Raw genomic sequence first — 16,760 nt, forward strand, 5'->3', positions numbered from 1 at the left:
GGTAATAGGTCTTTTGGTGAAATTTTCCTCCAGTAATTAGTCTCTCTGTGATTTTTAGATTTTGTGTCATGTTGTGAATGCAACATGTTCGACAGCTTTCCCGTGGAGGGAATATCTTCTGCGATGGGGAGCACAGACCGTCTTTCATTAAAACCATCAGAAAATTTCATCTGAAACTTCTGAGCAGCCATGGGGAGGAAAACTCCTAATGACAACAACAAAATCCCATTTCCACCAAAATCCGCATGGGAGCCCTGGGCAGGGTCCTCAGAGACGTGCCTGTTGGTGGATATCTGCTCCCACCTCCATCCCTAATGCCACATTCGGAGACAACCGCTTTCTGTCCTCCAAATGTTTAACTCAGAAAGGTAAGTGGGTGGCCCTAGTGACACGTATCAAATTAAGACACATCCCCAAGTCAGGAAGTCTGTAAATCAGCTTTAACTCCACTAGCCCATGGTTCTCTTCTTTAGTTATGTACCAAGACACACACCTGCTTGTAAACTACCCCAACCCTCAGTAAAATGAATCATTACAAAAATATCTTTCTTCTATTTGAGGGATGAACTAAAACTTTTTTGGAGGTTATGTATTATTATTATTATTATTATTACTATTATTATTATTTTTATACTCCATACCCCTCCCTTCCCCCCTCTGTACTCTCCCCCCTTCTCCACAAGGATGTCCCCACCCACCCACCCCACCAGACATCTAAACTTCCTGGGGCCTCACTTGTCTCTTGAGGGGTAGGGTGCATCTTCTCCGACTGAACCCAGACTTGGGAGACCTCTGCTGTATATGTGTTGGAGGCCACATCTCAGCTGGTATATGCTGCCTGGTTGGTGGTCCAGTGTCTGAGAGATCTCAGGGGTCCAGGTTAATTGAGATTGCTGGTCCTCCTACAGGGTTGCCCTCCTTCTCAGCTTCCTCCAGCTTTTCCGTAATTCAACCAGAGGGGTCAGCAGCTTCTGTTCATTGGTTGGGTACACATTTCTGCATTTGACTCTTTCAGCTGCTTGTTGGGTCTTTTGGAGAGCAGTCCTGGTAGGTATCTTTTTGTGAGCATCCCATAGCTTCAGTAATGGTGTCAGGTCTTGGGGCCTTCCCTTGAGCTAGATCCCACTTTGTCCTTGGACCTTCTTTTCCTCAGGTTCTTCTCCACTTCTATCCCTGCATTTCTTTCAGTCAGGGAGAATTATGGGTCAGAGCTTTGACTGTGGGATAGCAACTTGTCCCTCATTTAATGCCCTGTCTTACTACTGAAGGTGGTTTTAATAAGTTCCCTCTCCCCACTGTAGGGCCTTTCATCTAGAGTCCCCCACTTTGAGTCCTGAAAGTCTTGCACAACTTCCTTCCTTCCAAGGTTGCCTGTTTCCATTCTTTCTGCTGGCCCTTGGGGCTTCAGTCCTTTTCCCCTACCTGATATCAGATCATGTTCCCCTCTTCCCCCGACCCCCATCCCTTTTCTCTCCCCGTCCCTCTGTTCCTCCCCCCTCTGTGGTTGCTTTCTTCTCTCTCCCAAGTGGAACTGAAGCATCCTCACTTGAGACTCTCAGCTTGTTGACCTTTTGAGTTCTGTGGACTGTATCTTAGAAACCCAGAATAGAAAAAACAATTTTTAACAATAAAAGAGCAGCTGGGGGGAATCACCATCCCTGACCTCAGGCTCTACTACAGAGTAATAGTGATAAAAACTGCATGGTATTGGTACAGAGACAGACAGGTTTTTCAAATAGAATTGAAGACCCAGAAATGAAACCACACGCTCATGCACACTTGATCTTTGACAGAGGAGCGAAAAATATACAGTGGAAAAAGAAAGCATTTTCAACAAATGGTGCTGGTCTAACTGGATGTCTGTATGTAGAGAAATGAAAATAGACCCCTATTTGTCACCTTGTACAAGGCTCAAGTCCAAGTGGATCAAGGACCTCAACATAAAACCAGATACACTGAATCTAATAAAAGAGAAAATGGAAAAGAACCTTACACTCATTGGCACAGGCAGAAATTGCCTAAACAGAACTCCAATGGTTCATGCTCTAAGATAAAGAATTGATAAATTGGAAACCATGAAACAGGAAAGCTTATGCAAGCCAAAGGACATAGTCAATACAACAAATCGACAACCTACAGATTGGCAAAAAAACTTCAATGATCCCACATCCAATAGAGGGCTAATATACAAAATATATAAAGAGCCCAAGAAGCTTACCACCAATAAAACCAAACAACCCAATCAAAAAATGGGGTATAGAACTAGACTGAGATTTCACAACAGAGGAATCTCGAATGGCTGAGAAGCACATAAAGAAATGTTTGAAGTCCTTAGTGATCAGAGAAATGAAAATCAAAACGACCCTGAGACTCTACCTTACACCAGTCAGAATGGCTAAGAACAAAACCTCAGGTGATAACACATGTTGGTAAGGATGTGGAGAAAGAGGACCACTTCTCCATTGCTGGTGGGATTGCAAACTGGCACAACCACTCTGGAAGTCGATTTGGAGGTTCCTCAGAAAATTGTAAATAGACCTACTTAAAGACCCAGAAATACCACTTTTGTGAATATACCCCAAAGATGCCCCACCATTTCACAGGGGCACATGTTCCACTATGTTCATAGCAGCCTTATTTGTGATAACCAGAAGCTGGAAACAACCCAGATGTCCCACAATGGAAGGATGGATACAGAAAGTGTGGTTCATTTACACAATGGAATACTATTTATATACTTAATATAAACAACTACTATGCTATGTATTCATCAAGTGTATACACACACACACACATACACACACATACATATACACACATGTGCGCGCAGAAAAACAAGAGGAAATATAGAGTTAAGAAAAAAGAAAAGAAAATTCTGGACAAACTGAGAGGATTTACTTTGATGGGAGAAGAGAGGAGGGAAAGAGATATTTGGAAATAGAGATGGGTTTGCCTATTCTAATCTTTTTTTACTGAGCTCTGTGTTAGAGCAATGCCAGCATGTACTGCTGTTTTTTCCAGAACTATGCTATATTCTTAATGCATACCCATTACAATTAATGCTTGTGACTCCCCTAACACTGTTTTTAGCTTGCATTTTTTGGCAGGGGAAACTGAAACCTACAATTGTTAAGGTTTTTATTACTCAAAAACCTCTCAGTTATCCCAGGATGGACCCCGGCTATAAGTCCAGCTTGCTTGGCTGTAGAGTTCCTTCTAAGAACTGGACGTGTCTCATTTTGAACACACACACACACACATTCCTCCTCTTAAGTCCTTTGAATATTTTTTTTATTAACTCGAGTATTTCTTATATACATTTCGAGTGTTATTCCCTTTCCCGGTTTCCGGGCAAACATCCCCCTCCCCCCTCCCCTTCCTTATGGGTGTCCCCCTCCCAACCCTCCCCCATTGCCGCCCTCCCCCCATAGACTAGTTCACTGGGGGTTCAGTCTTAGCAGGACCCAGGGCTTCCCCTTCCACTGGTGATCTTACTAGGATATTCATTGCTACCTATGGGGTCAGAGTCCAGGGTCAGTCCATGTATAGTCTTTAGGTAGTGGCTTAGTCCCTGGAAGCTCTGGTTGCTTGGCATTGTTGTACTTTTGGGGTCTCGAGCCCCTTCAAGCTCTTCCAGTTCTTTCTCTGATTCCTTCAACAGGGGACCTATTCTCAGTTCAGTGGTTTGCTGCTGGCATTCGCCTCTGTATGTGCTGTATTCTGGCTGTGTCTCTCAGGAGCGATCTACATCCGGCTCCTGTCGGTCTGCACTTCTTTGCTTCATCCATCTTGTCTAATTGGGTGGCTGTATATGTATGGGCCACATGTGGGGCAGGCTCTGAATGGGTGTTCCTTCAGTCTCTGTTTTAATCTTTGCCTCTCCCTTCCCTGCCAAGGGTATTCTTTTTCCTCATTTAAAGAAGGAGTGAAGCATTCACATTTTGATCATCCGTCTTGAGTTTCGTTTGTTCTAGGGATCTAGGGTAATTCAAGCATTTGGGCTAATAGCCACTTATCAATGAGTGCATACCATGTATGTCTTTCTGTGATTGGGTTAGCTCACTCAGGATGATATTTTCCAGTTCCAACCATTTGCCTACGAATTTCATAAACTCGTTGTTTTTGATAGCTGAGTAATATTCCATTGTGCAGATGTACCACATTTTCTGTATCCATTCCTCTGTTGAAGGGCATCTGGGTTCTTTCCATTTTCTGGCTATTATAAATAAGGCTGCGATGAACATAGTGGAGCACGTGTCTCTTTTATATGTTGAGGCATCTTTTGGGTATATGCCCAAGAGAGGTATAGCTGGATCCTCAGGCAGTTCAATGTCCAATTTTCTGAGGAACCTCCAGACTGATTTCCAGAATGGTTTTACCAGTCTGCAATCCCACCAACAATGGAGGAGTGTTCCTCTTTCTCCACATCCTCGCCAGCATCTGCTGTCACCTGAGTTTTTGATCTTAGCCATTCTCACTGGTGTGAGGTGAAATCTCAGGGTTGTTTTGATTTGCATTTCCCTTATGACTAAAGATGTTGAACATTTCTTTAGGTGTTTCTCAGCCATTCGGCATTCCTCAGCTGTGAATTCTTTGTTTAGCTCTGAACCCCATTTTTTAATAGGGTTATTTGTTTCCCTGCGGTCTAACTTCTTGAGTTCTTTGTATATTTTGGATATAAGGCCTCTATCAGATGTAGGATTGGTAATGATCTTTTCCCAATCTGTTGGTTGCTGTTTTGTCCTAACCACAGTGTCCTTTGCCTTACAGAAGCTTTGCAGTTTTATGAGATCCCATTTGTCGATTCTTGATCTTAGAGCATAAGCCATTGGTGTTTTGTTCAGGAAATTTTTTCCAGTGCCTATCTGTTCCAGATGCTTCCCTAGTTTTTCTTCTATTAGTTTGAGTGTGTCTGGTTTGATGTGGAGGTCCTTGATCCACTTGGACTTAAGCTTTGTACAGGGTGATAAGCATGGATCGATCTGCATTCTTCTACATGTTGACCTCCAGTTGAACCAGCACCATTTGCTGAAAATGCTATCTTTTTTCCATTTGATGGTTTTGGCTCCTTTGTCAAAAATCAAGTGACCATAGGTGTGTGGGTTCATTTCTGGGTCTTCAATTCTATTCCATTGGTCTATCTGTCTGTCTCTGTACCAATACCATGCAGTTTTTATCACTATTGCTCTGTAATACTGCTTGAGTTCAGGGATAGTGATTCCCCCTGAAGTCCTTTTATTGTTGAGGATAGCTTTAGCTATCCTGGGTTTTTTGTTATTCCAGATGAATTTGCAAATTGTTCTGTCTAACTCTTTGAAGAATTGGATTGGTATTTTGATGGGGATTGCATTGAATCTGTAGATTGCTTTTGGTAAAATGGCCATTTTTACTATATTAATCCTGCCAATCCATGAGCATGGGAGATCTTTCCATCTTCTGAGGTCTTCTTCAATTTCTTTCCTCAGTGTCTTGAAGTTCTTATCGTACAGATCTTTTACTTGCTTGGTTAAAGTCACACCGAGGTACTTTATATTATTTGGGTCTATTATGAAGGGTGTCGTTTCCCTAATTTCTTTCTCGGCTTGTTTCTCTTTTGTATAGAGGAAGGCAACTGATTTATTTGAGTTAATTTTATACCCAGCCACTTTGCTGAAGTTGTCTATCAGCTTTAGTAGTTCTCTGGTGGAACTTTTGGGATCACTTAAATATACTAGCATGTCATCTGCAAATAGTGATATTTTGACCTCTTCTTTTCCGATCTGTATCCCCTTGATCTCCTTTTGTTGTCTGATTGCTCTGGCTAGAACTTCAAGAACTATATTGAATAAGTAGGGAGAGAGTGGGCAGCCTTGTCTAGTCCCTGATTTTAGTGGGATTGCTTCAAGTTTCTCTCCATTTAGTTTAATGTTAGCAACTGGTTTGCTGTATATGGCTTTTACCATGTTTAGGTATGGGCCTTGAATTCCTATTCTTTCCAGGACTTTTATCATGAAGGGGTGTTGAATTTTGTCAAATGCTTTCTCAGCATCTAATGAAATGATCATGTGGTTTTGTTCTTTCAGTTTGTTTATATAATGGATCACGTTGATGGTTTTCCGTATATTAAACCATCCCTGCATGCCTGGGATGAAGCCTACTTGATCATGGTGGATGATTGTTTTGATGTGCTCTTGAATTCGGTTTGCCAGAATTTTATTGAGTATTTTTGCGTCGATATTCATAAGGGAAATTGGTCTGAAGTTCTCTTTCTTTGTTGTGTCTTTGTGTGGTTTAGGTATAAGAGTAATTGTGGCTTCGTAGAAGGAATTCGGTAGTGCTCCATCTGTTTCAATTTTGTGGAATAGTTTGGATAATATTGGTATGAGGTCTTCTATGAAGGTTTGATAGAATTCTGCACTAAACCCGTCTGGACCTGGGCTCTTTTTGGTTGGGAGACCTTTAATGACTGCTTCTATTTCCTTAGGAGTTATGGGGTTGTTTAACTGGTTTATCTGTTCCTGATTTAACTTCGATACCTGGTATCTGTCTAGGAAATTGTCCATTTCCTGAAGATTCTCAAATTTTGTTGAATATAGGTTTTTATAGTAAGATCTGATGATTTTTTGAATTTCCTCTGAATCTGTAGTTATGTCTCCCTTTTCATTTCTGATTTTGTTAATTTGGACGCACTCTCTGTGTCCTCTCGTTAGTCGGGCTAAGGGTTTATCTATCTTGTTGATTTTCTCAAAGAACCAACTTTTGGTTCTGTTGATTCTTTCTATGGTCCTTTTTGTTTCTACTTGGTTGATTTCAGCTCTGAGTTTGATTATTTTCTGCCTTCTACTCCTCCTGGGTGTATTTGCTTCTTTTTGTTCTAGAGCTTTTAGGTGTGCTGTCAAGCTGCTGACATATGCTCTTTCCTGTTTCTTTCTGCAGGCACTCAGCGCTATGAGTTTTCCTCTTAGCACAGCTTTCATTGTGTCCCATAAATTTGGGTATGTTGTATCTTCATTTTCATTAAATTCTAAAAAGTTTTTAATTTCTTTCTTTATTTCTTCCTTGACCAGGTTATCATTGAGTAGAGCATTGTTCAATTTCCACGTATATGTGGGCATTCTTCCCTTATTGTTATTGAAGACCAGTTTTAGGCCGTGGTGGTCCGATAGCACGCATGGGATTATTTCTATCTTTCTGTACCTGTTGAGGCCCGTTTTTTGACCAATTATATGGTCAATTTTGGAGAAAGTACCATGAGGAGCTGAGAAGAAGGTATATCCTTTTGCTTTAGGATAGAATGTTCTATAAATATCCGTTAAGTCCATTTGGCTCATGACTTCTCTTAGTCTGTCGACATCACTGTTTAATTTCTGTTTCCATGATCTGTCCATTGATGAGAGTGGTGTGTTGAAATCTCCCACTATTATTGTGTGAGGTGCAATGTGTGTTTTGAGCTTTAGTAAGGTTTCTTTTACGTATGTAGGTGCCCTTGTATTTGGGGTATAGATATTTAGGATTGAGAGTTCATCTTGGTGGATTTTTCCTTTGATGAATATGAAGTGTCCTTCCTTATCTTTTTTGATGACTTTTAGTTGGAAATTGATTTTATTTGATATTAGAATGGCTACTCCAGCTTGCTTCTTCTGACCATTTGCTTGGAAAGTTGTTTTCCAGCCTTTCACTCTGAGGTAGTGTCTGTCTTTGTCTCTGAGGTGTGTTTCCTGTAGGCAGCAGAATGCAGGGTCCTCGTTGAGTATCCAGTATCCAATCTATGTCTTTTTATTGGGGAGTTGAGGCCATTGATATTGAGAGATATTAAGGAATAGTGATTATTGCTTCCCTTTATATTCATATTTGGATGTGAGGTTATGTTTGTGTGCTTTCATTCTCTTTGTTTTGTTGCCAAGACGATTAGTTTCTTGCTTCTTCTAGGGTATAGCTTGCCTCCTTATGTTGGGCTTTACCATTTATTATCCTTTGTAGTGCTGGATTTGTAGAAAGATATTGTGTAAATTTGGTTTTGTCATGGAATATCTTGGTTTCTCCATCAATGTTAATTGAGAGTTTTGCTGGATACAGTAACCTGGGCTGGCATTTGTGTTCTCTTAGGGTCTGTATGACATCAGTCCAGGATCTTCTGGCCTTCATAGTTTCTGGAGAGAAGTCTGGTGTGATTCTGATAGGTCTCGCTTTATATGTTACTTGACCTTTTTCCCTTACTGCTTTTAATATTCTTTCTTTATTTTGTGCGTTTGGTGTTTTGACAATTATGTGACGGGAGGTGTTTCTTTTCTGGTCCAATCTATTTGGAGTTCTGTAGGCTTCTTGTATGTCTATGGGTATCTCTTTTTTTAGGTTAGGGAAGTTTTCTTCTATGATTTTGTTGAAGATATTTACTGGTCCTTTGAGCTGGGAGTCTTCACTCTCTTCTATACCTATTATCCTTAGGTTTGATCTTCTCATTGAGTCCTGGATTTCCTGTATGTTTTGGACCAGTAGCTTTTTCCGCTTTACATTATCTTTGACAGTTGAGTCAATGATTTCTATGGAATCTTCTGCTCCTGAGATTCTCTCTTCCATCTCTTGTATTCTGTTGGTGAAGCTTGTATCTACAGCTCCTTGTCTCTTCTTTTGGTTTTCTATATCCAGGGTTGTTTCCATGTGTTCTTTCTTGATTGCTTCTATTTCCATTTTTAATTCCTTCAACTGTTTGATTGTGTTTTCCTGGAATTCTTTCAGGGATTTTTGTGTCTCCTCTCTATGGGCTTCTGCTTGTTTATTTATGTTTTCCTGGAATTCTTTCAGGCATTTTTGCGATTCCTCTCTGTAGGCTTCTACTTGTTCTCTAAGGGAGTTCTTCACGTCTTTCTTGAAGTCCTCCAGCATCATGATCAAAAATTATTTTGAAACTAGATCTTGCTTTTCTGGTGTGTTTGGATATTCCATGTTTGTTTTGATGGGAGAATTGGGCTCCGATGGTGCCATGTAGTCTTGGTTTCTGTTGCTTGGGTTCCTGCGCTTGCCTCTCGCCATCAGATTATCTCTAGTGTTACTTTGTTCTGCTATTTCTGACAGTGGCTAGACTGTCGTATAAGCCTGTGTGTCAGGAGTGCTGTAGACCTGTTTTCCTCTCTTTCAGTCAGTTATGGGGACAGAGTGTTCTGCTTTCGGGCGTGTAGTTTTTCCTCTCTACAGGTCTTCAGCTGTTCCTGTGGGCCTGTGTCTTGAGTTCACCAGGCAGCTTTCTTGCAGCAGAAAATTTGGTTTTACCTGTGGTCCTGAGGCTCAAGTTCGCTCGTGGGGTGCTGCCCACGGGCTCTCTGCAGCGGCAGCAACCAGGAAGACCTGTGCCGCCCCTTCCGGGAGCTTCAGTGCACCAGGGTTCCAGATGGTCTTTGGCTTTTTCCTCTGGCGTCCGAGATGTGTGTGCAGGGAGCAGTCTCTTCTGGTTTCCCAGGCTTGTCTGCCTCTCTGAAGGTTTAGCTCTCCCTCCCACGGGATTTGGGTGCAGAGAACTGTTTATCCGGTCTGTTTCTTTCAGGTTCCGGCGGTGTCTCAGGCTGGGGTCCTGCCGCTCCTGGGCCCTCCCCCACGGGAGCCCAGAGGCCTTATACAGTTTCCTCTTGGGCCAGGGATGTGGGCAGGGGTGAGCAGAGTTGGTGGTCTCTTCCGCTCTGTAGCCTCAGGAGTGCCCACCTGACCAGGCGGTTGGGTCTCTCTCTCACCCCCTTTGAATATTTTCATGAGGCCCACTTTAGCTTCAGTGTTTGCCTCACCGTGCCTGCCCCACCCTCAATCCCAGCATGTGATCCAGTGAGAGGACTGGTCAAGGAAGACATGGTCTAGACAGAACATAGTCAGGCCGGCGGCTATGGGAGCATGCCCTGTTTTAAAATTCCTGGGGCTTGACTGGCCTTGAATTTGTGAATGATGAGTTAAGATGCAATTTAACTGGCAGTGCAGAGCTGCTGAAGGCTTTTGATGAGAACTGAGCTTTTGGGAGACGAATTTGACAGTCACCTAGGGATGGATTGGAGCCAGCAGAGGCTGCAGGCGAGAAGCCAGCTACTTTTATTACAGTCCAGGTAAGGTGGCAGGCACGGTAGGATAAGGGTGGGGAGAGCGGGAAGGACTCGATGGGAGTTAGCTGAGAAATAGCTCTTCCCAGAAGCCCTGCTGGGGGATATATTTATCCTGCTTCTTAAAGAGCTAGTAGAAAAGGATATCTTGTTCATTTAACACTTAATCAAATCTAAATTTCCCAGCTGAGCTTTCACAGGCCCCATGTAAACTGATGCTAGGCATCCCTATCTATCTCCTCTGTTTGCCGATTCTCGACGTTCATCTCTCACAAAGAGTAGACTGGGCTAGCTGCTCCATATGTATGCTAAGATTGATATCAAACCACACGCTGTCCCACATTCTTAAGGTGTGCTGTTTCCCCTCGTACTCGGATGTATTTAAAACTTCATTTTGCCTACAGACACTGTATGGATTATAGCTGCCCTTACTCGTTCCCATCTTCCCCGAACTTCCCAAGTTCTTTAAAGTAATTACATAGAGCCAAGCTGGCCTTGCATCCTCTTGAGCCCACTAAAGGATGTGGTGAGCATTGTGCGTTACGCTTCATCCCAGTTCTTTACTAAGTTTAGCCAGGCCTGGAGTACATGGCGAGCTTCAGATCACGGGCTGTTGTAGATTTCTATGTACAGAAGCTAGCTTCCATGTGGAATTTTGACATGCTGAAGTTAATTCTATCGAAAGTTCACTATTTGACCCAGTCTTTACTGCAGGGAGGCATTGCAGTAGCAAAGAAGGGTAGCTGGAGATGAGTCAGTAAGAGAAGCTTTGAAAGGAATATGTAATTTACTGTGTTCCACTCCCCCTTGCCTTTAAAGATCCCGGATCACAGTTGGCTCGAGTGTTTAAAGGTATTCTTCCTTAGCTTTGGGGTAATAGTGATCTCAAGGAGATCCCAAGCAGTAGGGCAAGCCTGCTCTGTACATAAGCAGAGGGACAGAAAGGCATGAGCAGCCACGAGCAAGATATCCCTCAGCTGTTAATTATTTTTTCATCGCTAGGACAAAACGGCCAGGAAAAAGTCAGTTTAAAAAGAGAAAAGGTTCACTTGGATTGAGAGTAAAAGGAGTCTGTGGTAGGTTGGTTCTTTTGTGTCCAGCCTGTGAGAGGAATTTGTGGATGTTAATCTCATGGTGGGCAGGAAGCAGAATAAGATTGACCTGTCTTCTCTTCTGCTTTTGTTTCTCCGGGATCCCCAGCCTATTGGACAGTGCGGCTCACAACTCGAGCAGCTCTCTTTTCATTGGTTGTCTCCTATGCCAATCATCTCTGGATACACCCTCAGAGACACACTCAGGACTGTGCTATGTTAAACTTCTCTGACATCTCTCGATACACTCGGGTTGACTATTAAGACCAACCGTTACAAATGGCAATTAAGGACAGTTGTCATCTTTAGAGGACATGTGTCCATTTTCAAGTCTCATGTCTTCACAAGCCAGCACTGCCTCAGCATCTCCTTTCAGATCTTTCACAGCATCCCAGAAGGTACGCAATAGGTTCTAGCTTAGTGCTTTTCTGATTAATAACACACTTTAAAAATCTTAGTGAACACCTGGATAGTACTCAGGATATAGACTTAAAACGCCAATCCTTCCGGTCTTCACAACTCTCACCAGTATTACTATAATCACTGTGATTAATTTCTAGAGGACTACTGAGGCACAGTGAATTGCCCAAGGTTGCATGGCCAAGTGGATAGAGAGGCATGACTTAACCCCAGTCATCACAGTGCCATAGTCCTTGATGTTTACTGATACTGACAGTTGTTTGAAGCATCATTTGTGCCTAATATGCTCTAACTGTTAGCACTTAGGTGCTGATCAGTGGTTTGCAACCTTCCTAATGCTGTGACCCTTTAAGACAGTTCCTTATGGTGTGGTGACCGACCTCAAACCAAAAAAAGAAATATTTTTGGTGAACTTTCATAATTGTAAGTTTTCTACTGTTATGAATCACAGTGTAAATATCTGATATGTGACCCCTGTGAAAGGGTTGTTTAACACCCAAAGGCATTGTAACCCACAGGTTAAAAACTAGTGGTATAGCATAATGCTGGGGTCATTTGGTGGGGAAGAATAAAGGAGAAGGAGGGTGTGGGGAGAGATGGCAGGAGGAAGACAGTTGAAGGCCAACACATCTGTCTTTATCTTACAACTCACACAGGTTCTTGGTTGCGTATCAGAATTATCTCTCCCCACTTTTAATTAAGGATTCCTCAAAGCCAGCCCAAGATATTAAAAAAGCAGCAATTAGATGTCATTGTCCTTGGTAGTTCATCATCTTGTACTCTGACAGGAAGGAGCAGATGCCGTGTGAAGATCATGCTGTCATGGATGTTGTGGAACAATTTGGTTTTGATGGATGTCACTCCCTCACCGCTTCTCCAGGGAGACAACCTGAGACACTGCAGGGACCAGGGGGCCTCTTCTCAGTTGCTTCTTCAATATGGATGTCTTGGCCCAAAGCAGGAGCCCTCCCACTGGATGCTCTGTTTGGTATGATTTTTGGAGTAGATTTCTTTTTTCCTCAAAATTAACTCCACAATTCTGGGAGCATGGAAACATTATTTATTTGATCATTTAATGAAACTTGCCAGCCAGCACCTTTTTTCCTCCTTTATAGATGAAGAGCTAGTCACTCACTAGAAACACATTGTCATTGCTTCTTGTTCCTTCAAAGGGAGGAGCTTAGGGGAGTCATTTTGTATGGCAAAGCAGGAATATTAAAAATTGGCCTTTGCAGGGGCAGGTGGGGGGGATTTGAGCCTGAAGCTCTTTGGAACATTTCTCCAAGATTGGAAAGTTTGGAATTGAGTTTGGAGGATGGGGTGGGGGTGACTTCCAGGGATGAGGAAATGGCTCAGCGATAGAGTTTGAAATGCAAATGTGAAAAGACAGAATTCAGGATTCTTAGAGCCCATGTAAAAGCCGGGCAGACACAGCAGCCACCTGTAATCCCAGCACTCTGGAGGAAGACACAGGGAGTTCTTGGGATATGCTGACAAGCTAGCCTAGTCAGAATCGTTAAACTGTGGTTTTACTGAGAGACCCTGTCTTAATAAATGACATAGGGAGTAACTGGGGAGAATATGTGATAGCAACTTTGAACCTCCACACGCATGTGCACAAATGCATACATTCATCTGTACACACATGCAAGCTTATGTACACACAATGTATATATACACAATATATATATATATATATATATATATATATATATATATATCACCCATATACACACACACAAAAAAGGAAAATAGCTTCCTTTCCTATATGCTTGGAAAGGCATGTAAGGTTCACTGTATGTCTCCAATCTTTTCCTGATTCTTCCATTTTGAGCTAAAAATAACAACTTGTAAGACCCTCCTCCCTTTACAATGAGAATTAGTTGGGATATGTGTGTGGGGTGGAGGTAGGAAGGTGATATATAACACATAAGTGATGGCTAACATTATTATTATGAACTGTCTTAAATCACCCAAAGATAGTTCTGTCCTATTGTACACAAGCCTTTCTGTCCTATTGTACACAAGCCTTTCTGTCCTATTGTACACAAGCCTTTCTGTCCTATTGTACACAAGCCTTTCTGTCCTATTGTACACAAGCCTTTCTGTCCTATTGTACACAAGCCTTTCTGTCCTATTGTACACAAGCCTTTCTGTCCTATTGTACACAAGCCTTTCTGTCCTATTGTACACAAGCCTTTCTGTCCTATTGTACACAAGCCTTTCTGTCTCCTATTGTACATAAGCCTTTCTGTCCTATTGTACACAAGCCTTTCTGTCCTATTGTACACAAGCCTTCCTGTCCTATTGTACACAAGCCTTTCTGTCCTATTGTACACAAGCCTTTCTGTCCTATTGTACACAAGCCTTTCTGTCCTATTGTACACAAGCCTTTCTGTCCTATTGTACACAAGCCTTTCTGTCCTATTGTACACAAGCCTTTCTGTCCTATTGTACACAAGCCTTTCTGTCCTATTGTACACAAGCCTTTCTGTCCTATTGTACACAAGCCTTTCTGTCCTATTGTACACAAGCCTTTCTGTCCTATTGTACACAAGCCTTTCTGTCCTATTGTACACAAGCCTTTCTGTCCTATTGTACACAAGCCTTTCTGTCCTATTGTACACAAGCCTTTCTGTCCTATTGTACACAAGCCTTTCTGTCCTATTGTACACAAGCCTTTCTGTCCTATTGTACACAAGCCTTTCTGTCCTATTGTACACAAGCCTTTCGGTCCTATTGTACACAAGCCTTTCTGTCCTATTGTACACAAGCCTTTCTGTCCTATTGTACACAAGCCTTTCTGTCCTATTGTACACAAGCCTTTCTGTCCTATTGTACACAAGCCTTTCTGTCCTATTGTACACAAGCCTTTCTGTCCTATTGTACACAAGCCTTTCGGTCCTATTGTACACAAGCCTTTCGGTCCTATTGTACACAAGCCTTTCGGTCCTATTGTACACAAGCCTTTCTGTATGGTATGCACAGCTGGCTTGTCCTGTATGAGGGTTGTTCTAGGGCTTGGTACCTGGAAGGATGTGGAAGATGAGAAGAGATACAGGAGAGGGAGGGATATGCCTGCAAGAGGAGTCACCTGACCACTGGGATGGCTTGCCCTGATATTCCCATGGTGACTTGGGATATATAAGCAGTGGAACAGAGAGATTAACCAGGAGATTTAAAAAAAAAAAAGCACATCTCACCCAGTTGGCGTCCTCCCTGGAACGGCTCTTTTCTTCATGCTGCACCAGCTCTCAGCTTGGCTGTGTGGAGGGGTAACCGTGGAGGCATGGTACCTTACCTTGCTTATTAACGGTGGGATTAGCTACCTGAGTTGTTCACCTGGCAGATATGGTTTGTTTGGGTTTTTTAAACATTTTTATTAGATATATTTCTTTACTTACATTTCAAATGTTATTCCTTTTCCTGGTTTCCTGTCCATAAGCCGCCTAGCCCCTCCCCCTCTCCCATATGGGTATTCCCTCCATCCATCCCCCTTACTGCCCCCTCCCATATTCCCCTGCACTGGGGGTCCAACCTTGGCAGGACCAAGGGCTGTCCTTTCCACTGGTGCCCCAACAAGGCTATTGTTACATATGCAGTTAGAGCCCTGGGTTGGTCCATGTATAGTCTTTCGGTAGTGGTTTAGTCCCTGGAAGCTCTGGTTGGCTGGCACTGTTGTTCTTAGGGGGTTGCTCCTTAAACTCTTTCAATCCTTCCTCTAATTCCCCACAAGGGGTCCTGTTCTCAGTTCAGTGGTTTGCTGCTAGCATTGATCTCTGTACTGGACATGCTCTGGATGTGTCTCTCAGGAGAGATCTATATCCAGTCCCTTTCAGTATGCATTTTTAGCTTCATCAGTCTTATCTAGTTTTGGTGGCTGTATATATATGGGCCACCTGTGGGGCAGGCTCTGAATGGCCATTCCTTCAGTCGCTGCTCAAACCTTTGCTTCCATATCCCCTCCTATGGATATTTTTTCCCCTTTTAAGAAGGAGTGGGAGCATTCGCTTTTTGGTCCTTCTTCTTCTTGAGCTTCCTGTGGTCTGTGGATTGCAACTTGTGTGATTCGAGCTTTTAGGCTAATATCCACTTATCAATGAGTGCATACCAAGTGTGTTTTTCTGTGATTGGGTTACCTCACTCAAGATGATATTTTCTAGTTCATTCCATTTGCCTATGAATTTCATGAAGTCATTGTTTTTGATAGCTGAGTAGTACTCCATTGTGTAGATGTACCACATTTTTAAAAATCCATTCCTCTGTTGAAAGGCATTTGGGTTCTTTCCAGCTTCTAGCTATTATAAATAAGACTGCTATAAACATAGTGGAGCATATGTCTTTGTTGTATGTTGGAGCATATGCCCAGGAGAGGTATAGCTGGGTCCTCAGGTCGTGGAATGTCTAATTTTCTGAAGAACTTCCAGACTGATTTCCAGAATGGTTGTACCAGTTTGCAATCCCACCAACAATGGAGGAGTGTTCCTCTTTCTCCACATCCTCGCCAGCATCTGCTGTCACCTGAGTTTTTTATCTTAGCTATTCTGACTGGTATGAGGTGGAATCTCAGGGTTGTTTTGATTTGCATTTCCCTGATGACTAAAGATGTTGAACATTTCTTTAGGTGCTTTTTGGCCATTTGATATTCCTCAGCTGAGAATGTTTTGTTTAGCACTGTACCCCATTTTTAATAGGGTTATTTGACTCTCTGGAGTCTAATTTCTTGAGTTCTTTGTATATTTTGGATATTAGCCCTCTATCAGATGTAGGATTAGTAACGATCTTTTCCCAATCTGTTGGTTGCTGTTTTGTCCTAATGACAGTGTCCTTTGCCTTACAGAAGCTTTGCAGTTTTATGAGGTCCCATTTGTTGATTCTTGATCTTAGAGCATAAGCCATTGGTGTTTTGTTCAGCAAATTTTCCCCAGTGCCCATGTGTTCGAGACTCTTCCCCACTTTTTCTTCTATTAGAGTGTATCTGTTTGATGTGGAGGTCCTTGATCCACTTGGACTTAAGCTTTGTACAGGGTGATAAGCATGGATCAATTTGCATTCTTCTGCATGCTGACCTCCAGTTGAACCAGCACCATTTCCTGAAAATGCTATCTTCCTTCCATTGGATGGTTTTAGCTCCTTTGTCAAAGATCAAGTGACCATAGGTGTGTGGGTTCATTTCTGGGTCTTCAGTTCTGTT

The 16,760-nt window shown here is 42.5% G+C and overlaps 1 long non-coding RNA gene across 6 annotated transcripts in view; it reads left to right on the forward strand.

Moving 5' to 3' along the window:
• LOC102548061 (uncharacterized) overlaps window positions 1–16,760 on the forward strand; it is a 96,297-nt gene that overhangs the window by 67,586 nt on the left and 11,951 nt on the right. For 5 of the 6 annotated variants that reach the window (XR_010059729.1, XR_010059731.1, XR_010059733.1 and 2 more), the window contains 3 exons: window positions 59–368; window positions 11,256–11,544; window positions 12,355–12,554. This is a non-coding gene — a long non-coding RNA (uncharacterized LOC102548061). The remainder of the gene's footprint in view (window positions 1–58; window positions 369–11,255; window positions 11,545–12,354; window positions 12,555–16,760) is intronic. The other variant, XR_010059734.1, reaches the window with a different exon arrangement.

Source organism: Rattus norvegicus, chromosome 18 (assembly GCF_036323735.1).
Source record: "Rattus norvegicus strain BN/NHsdMcwi chromosome 18, GRCr8, whole genome shotgun sequence".
Classification (NCBI taxonomy): Eukaryota; Metazoa; Chordata; class Mammalia; order Rodentia; family Muridae; genus Rattus; species Rattus norvegicus.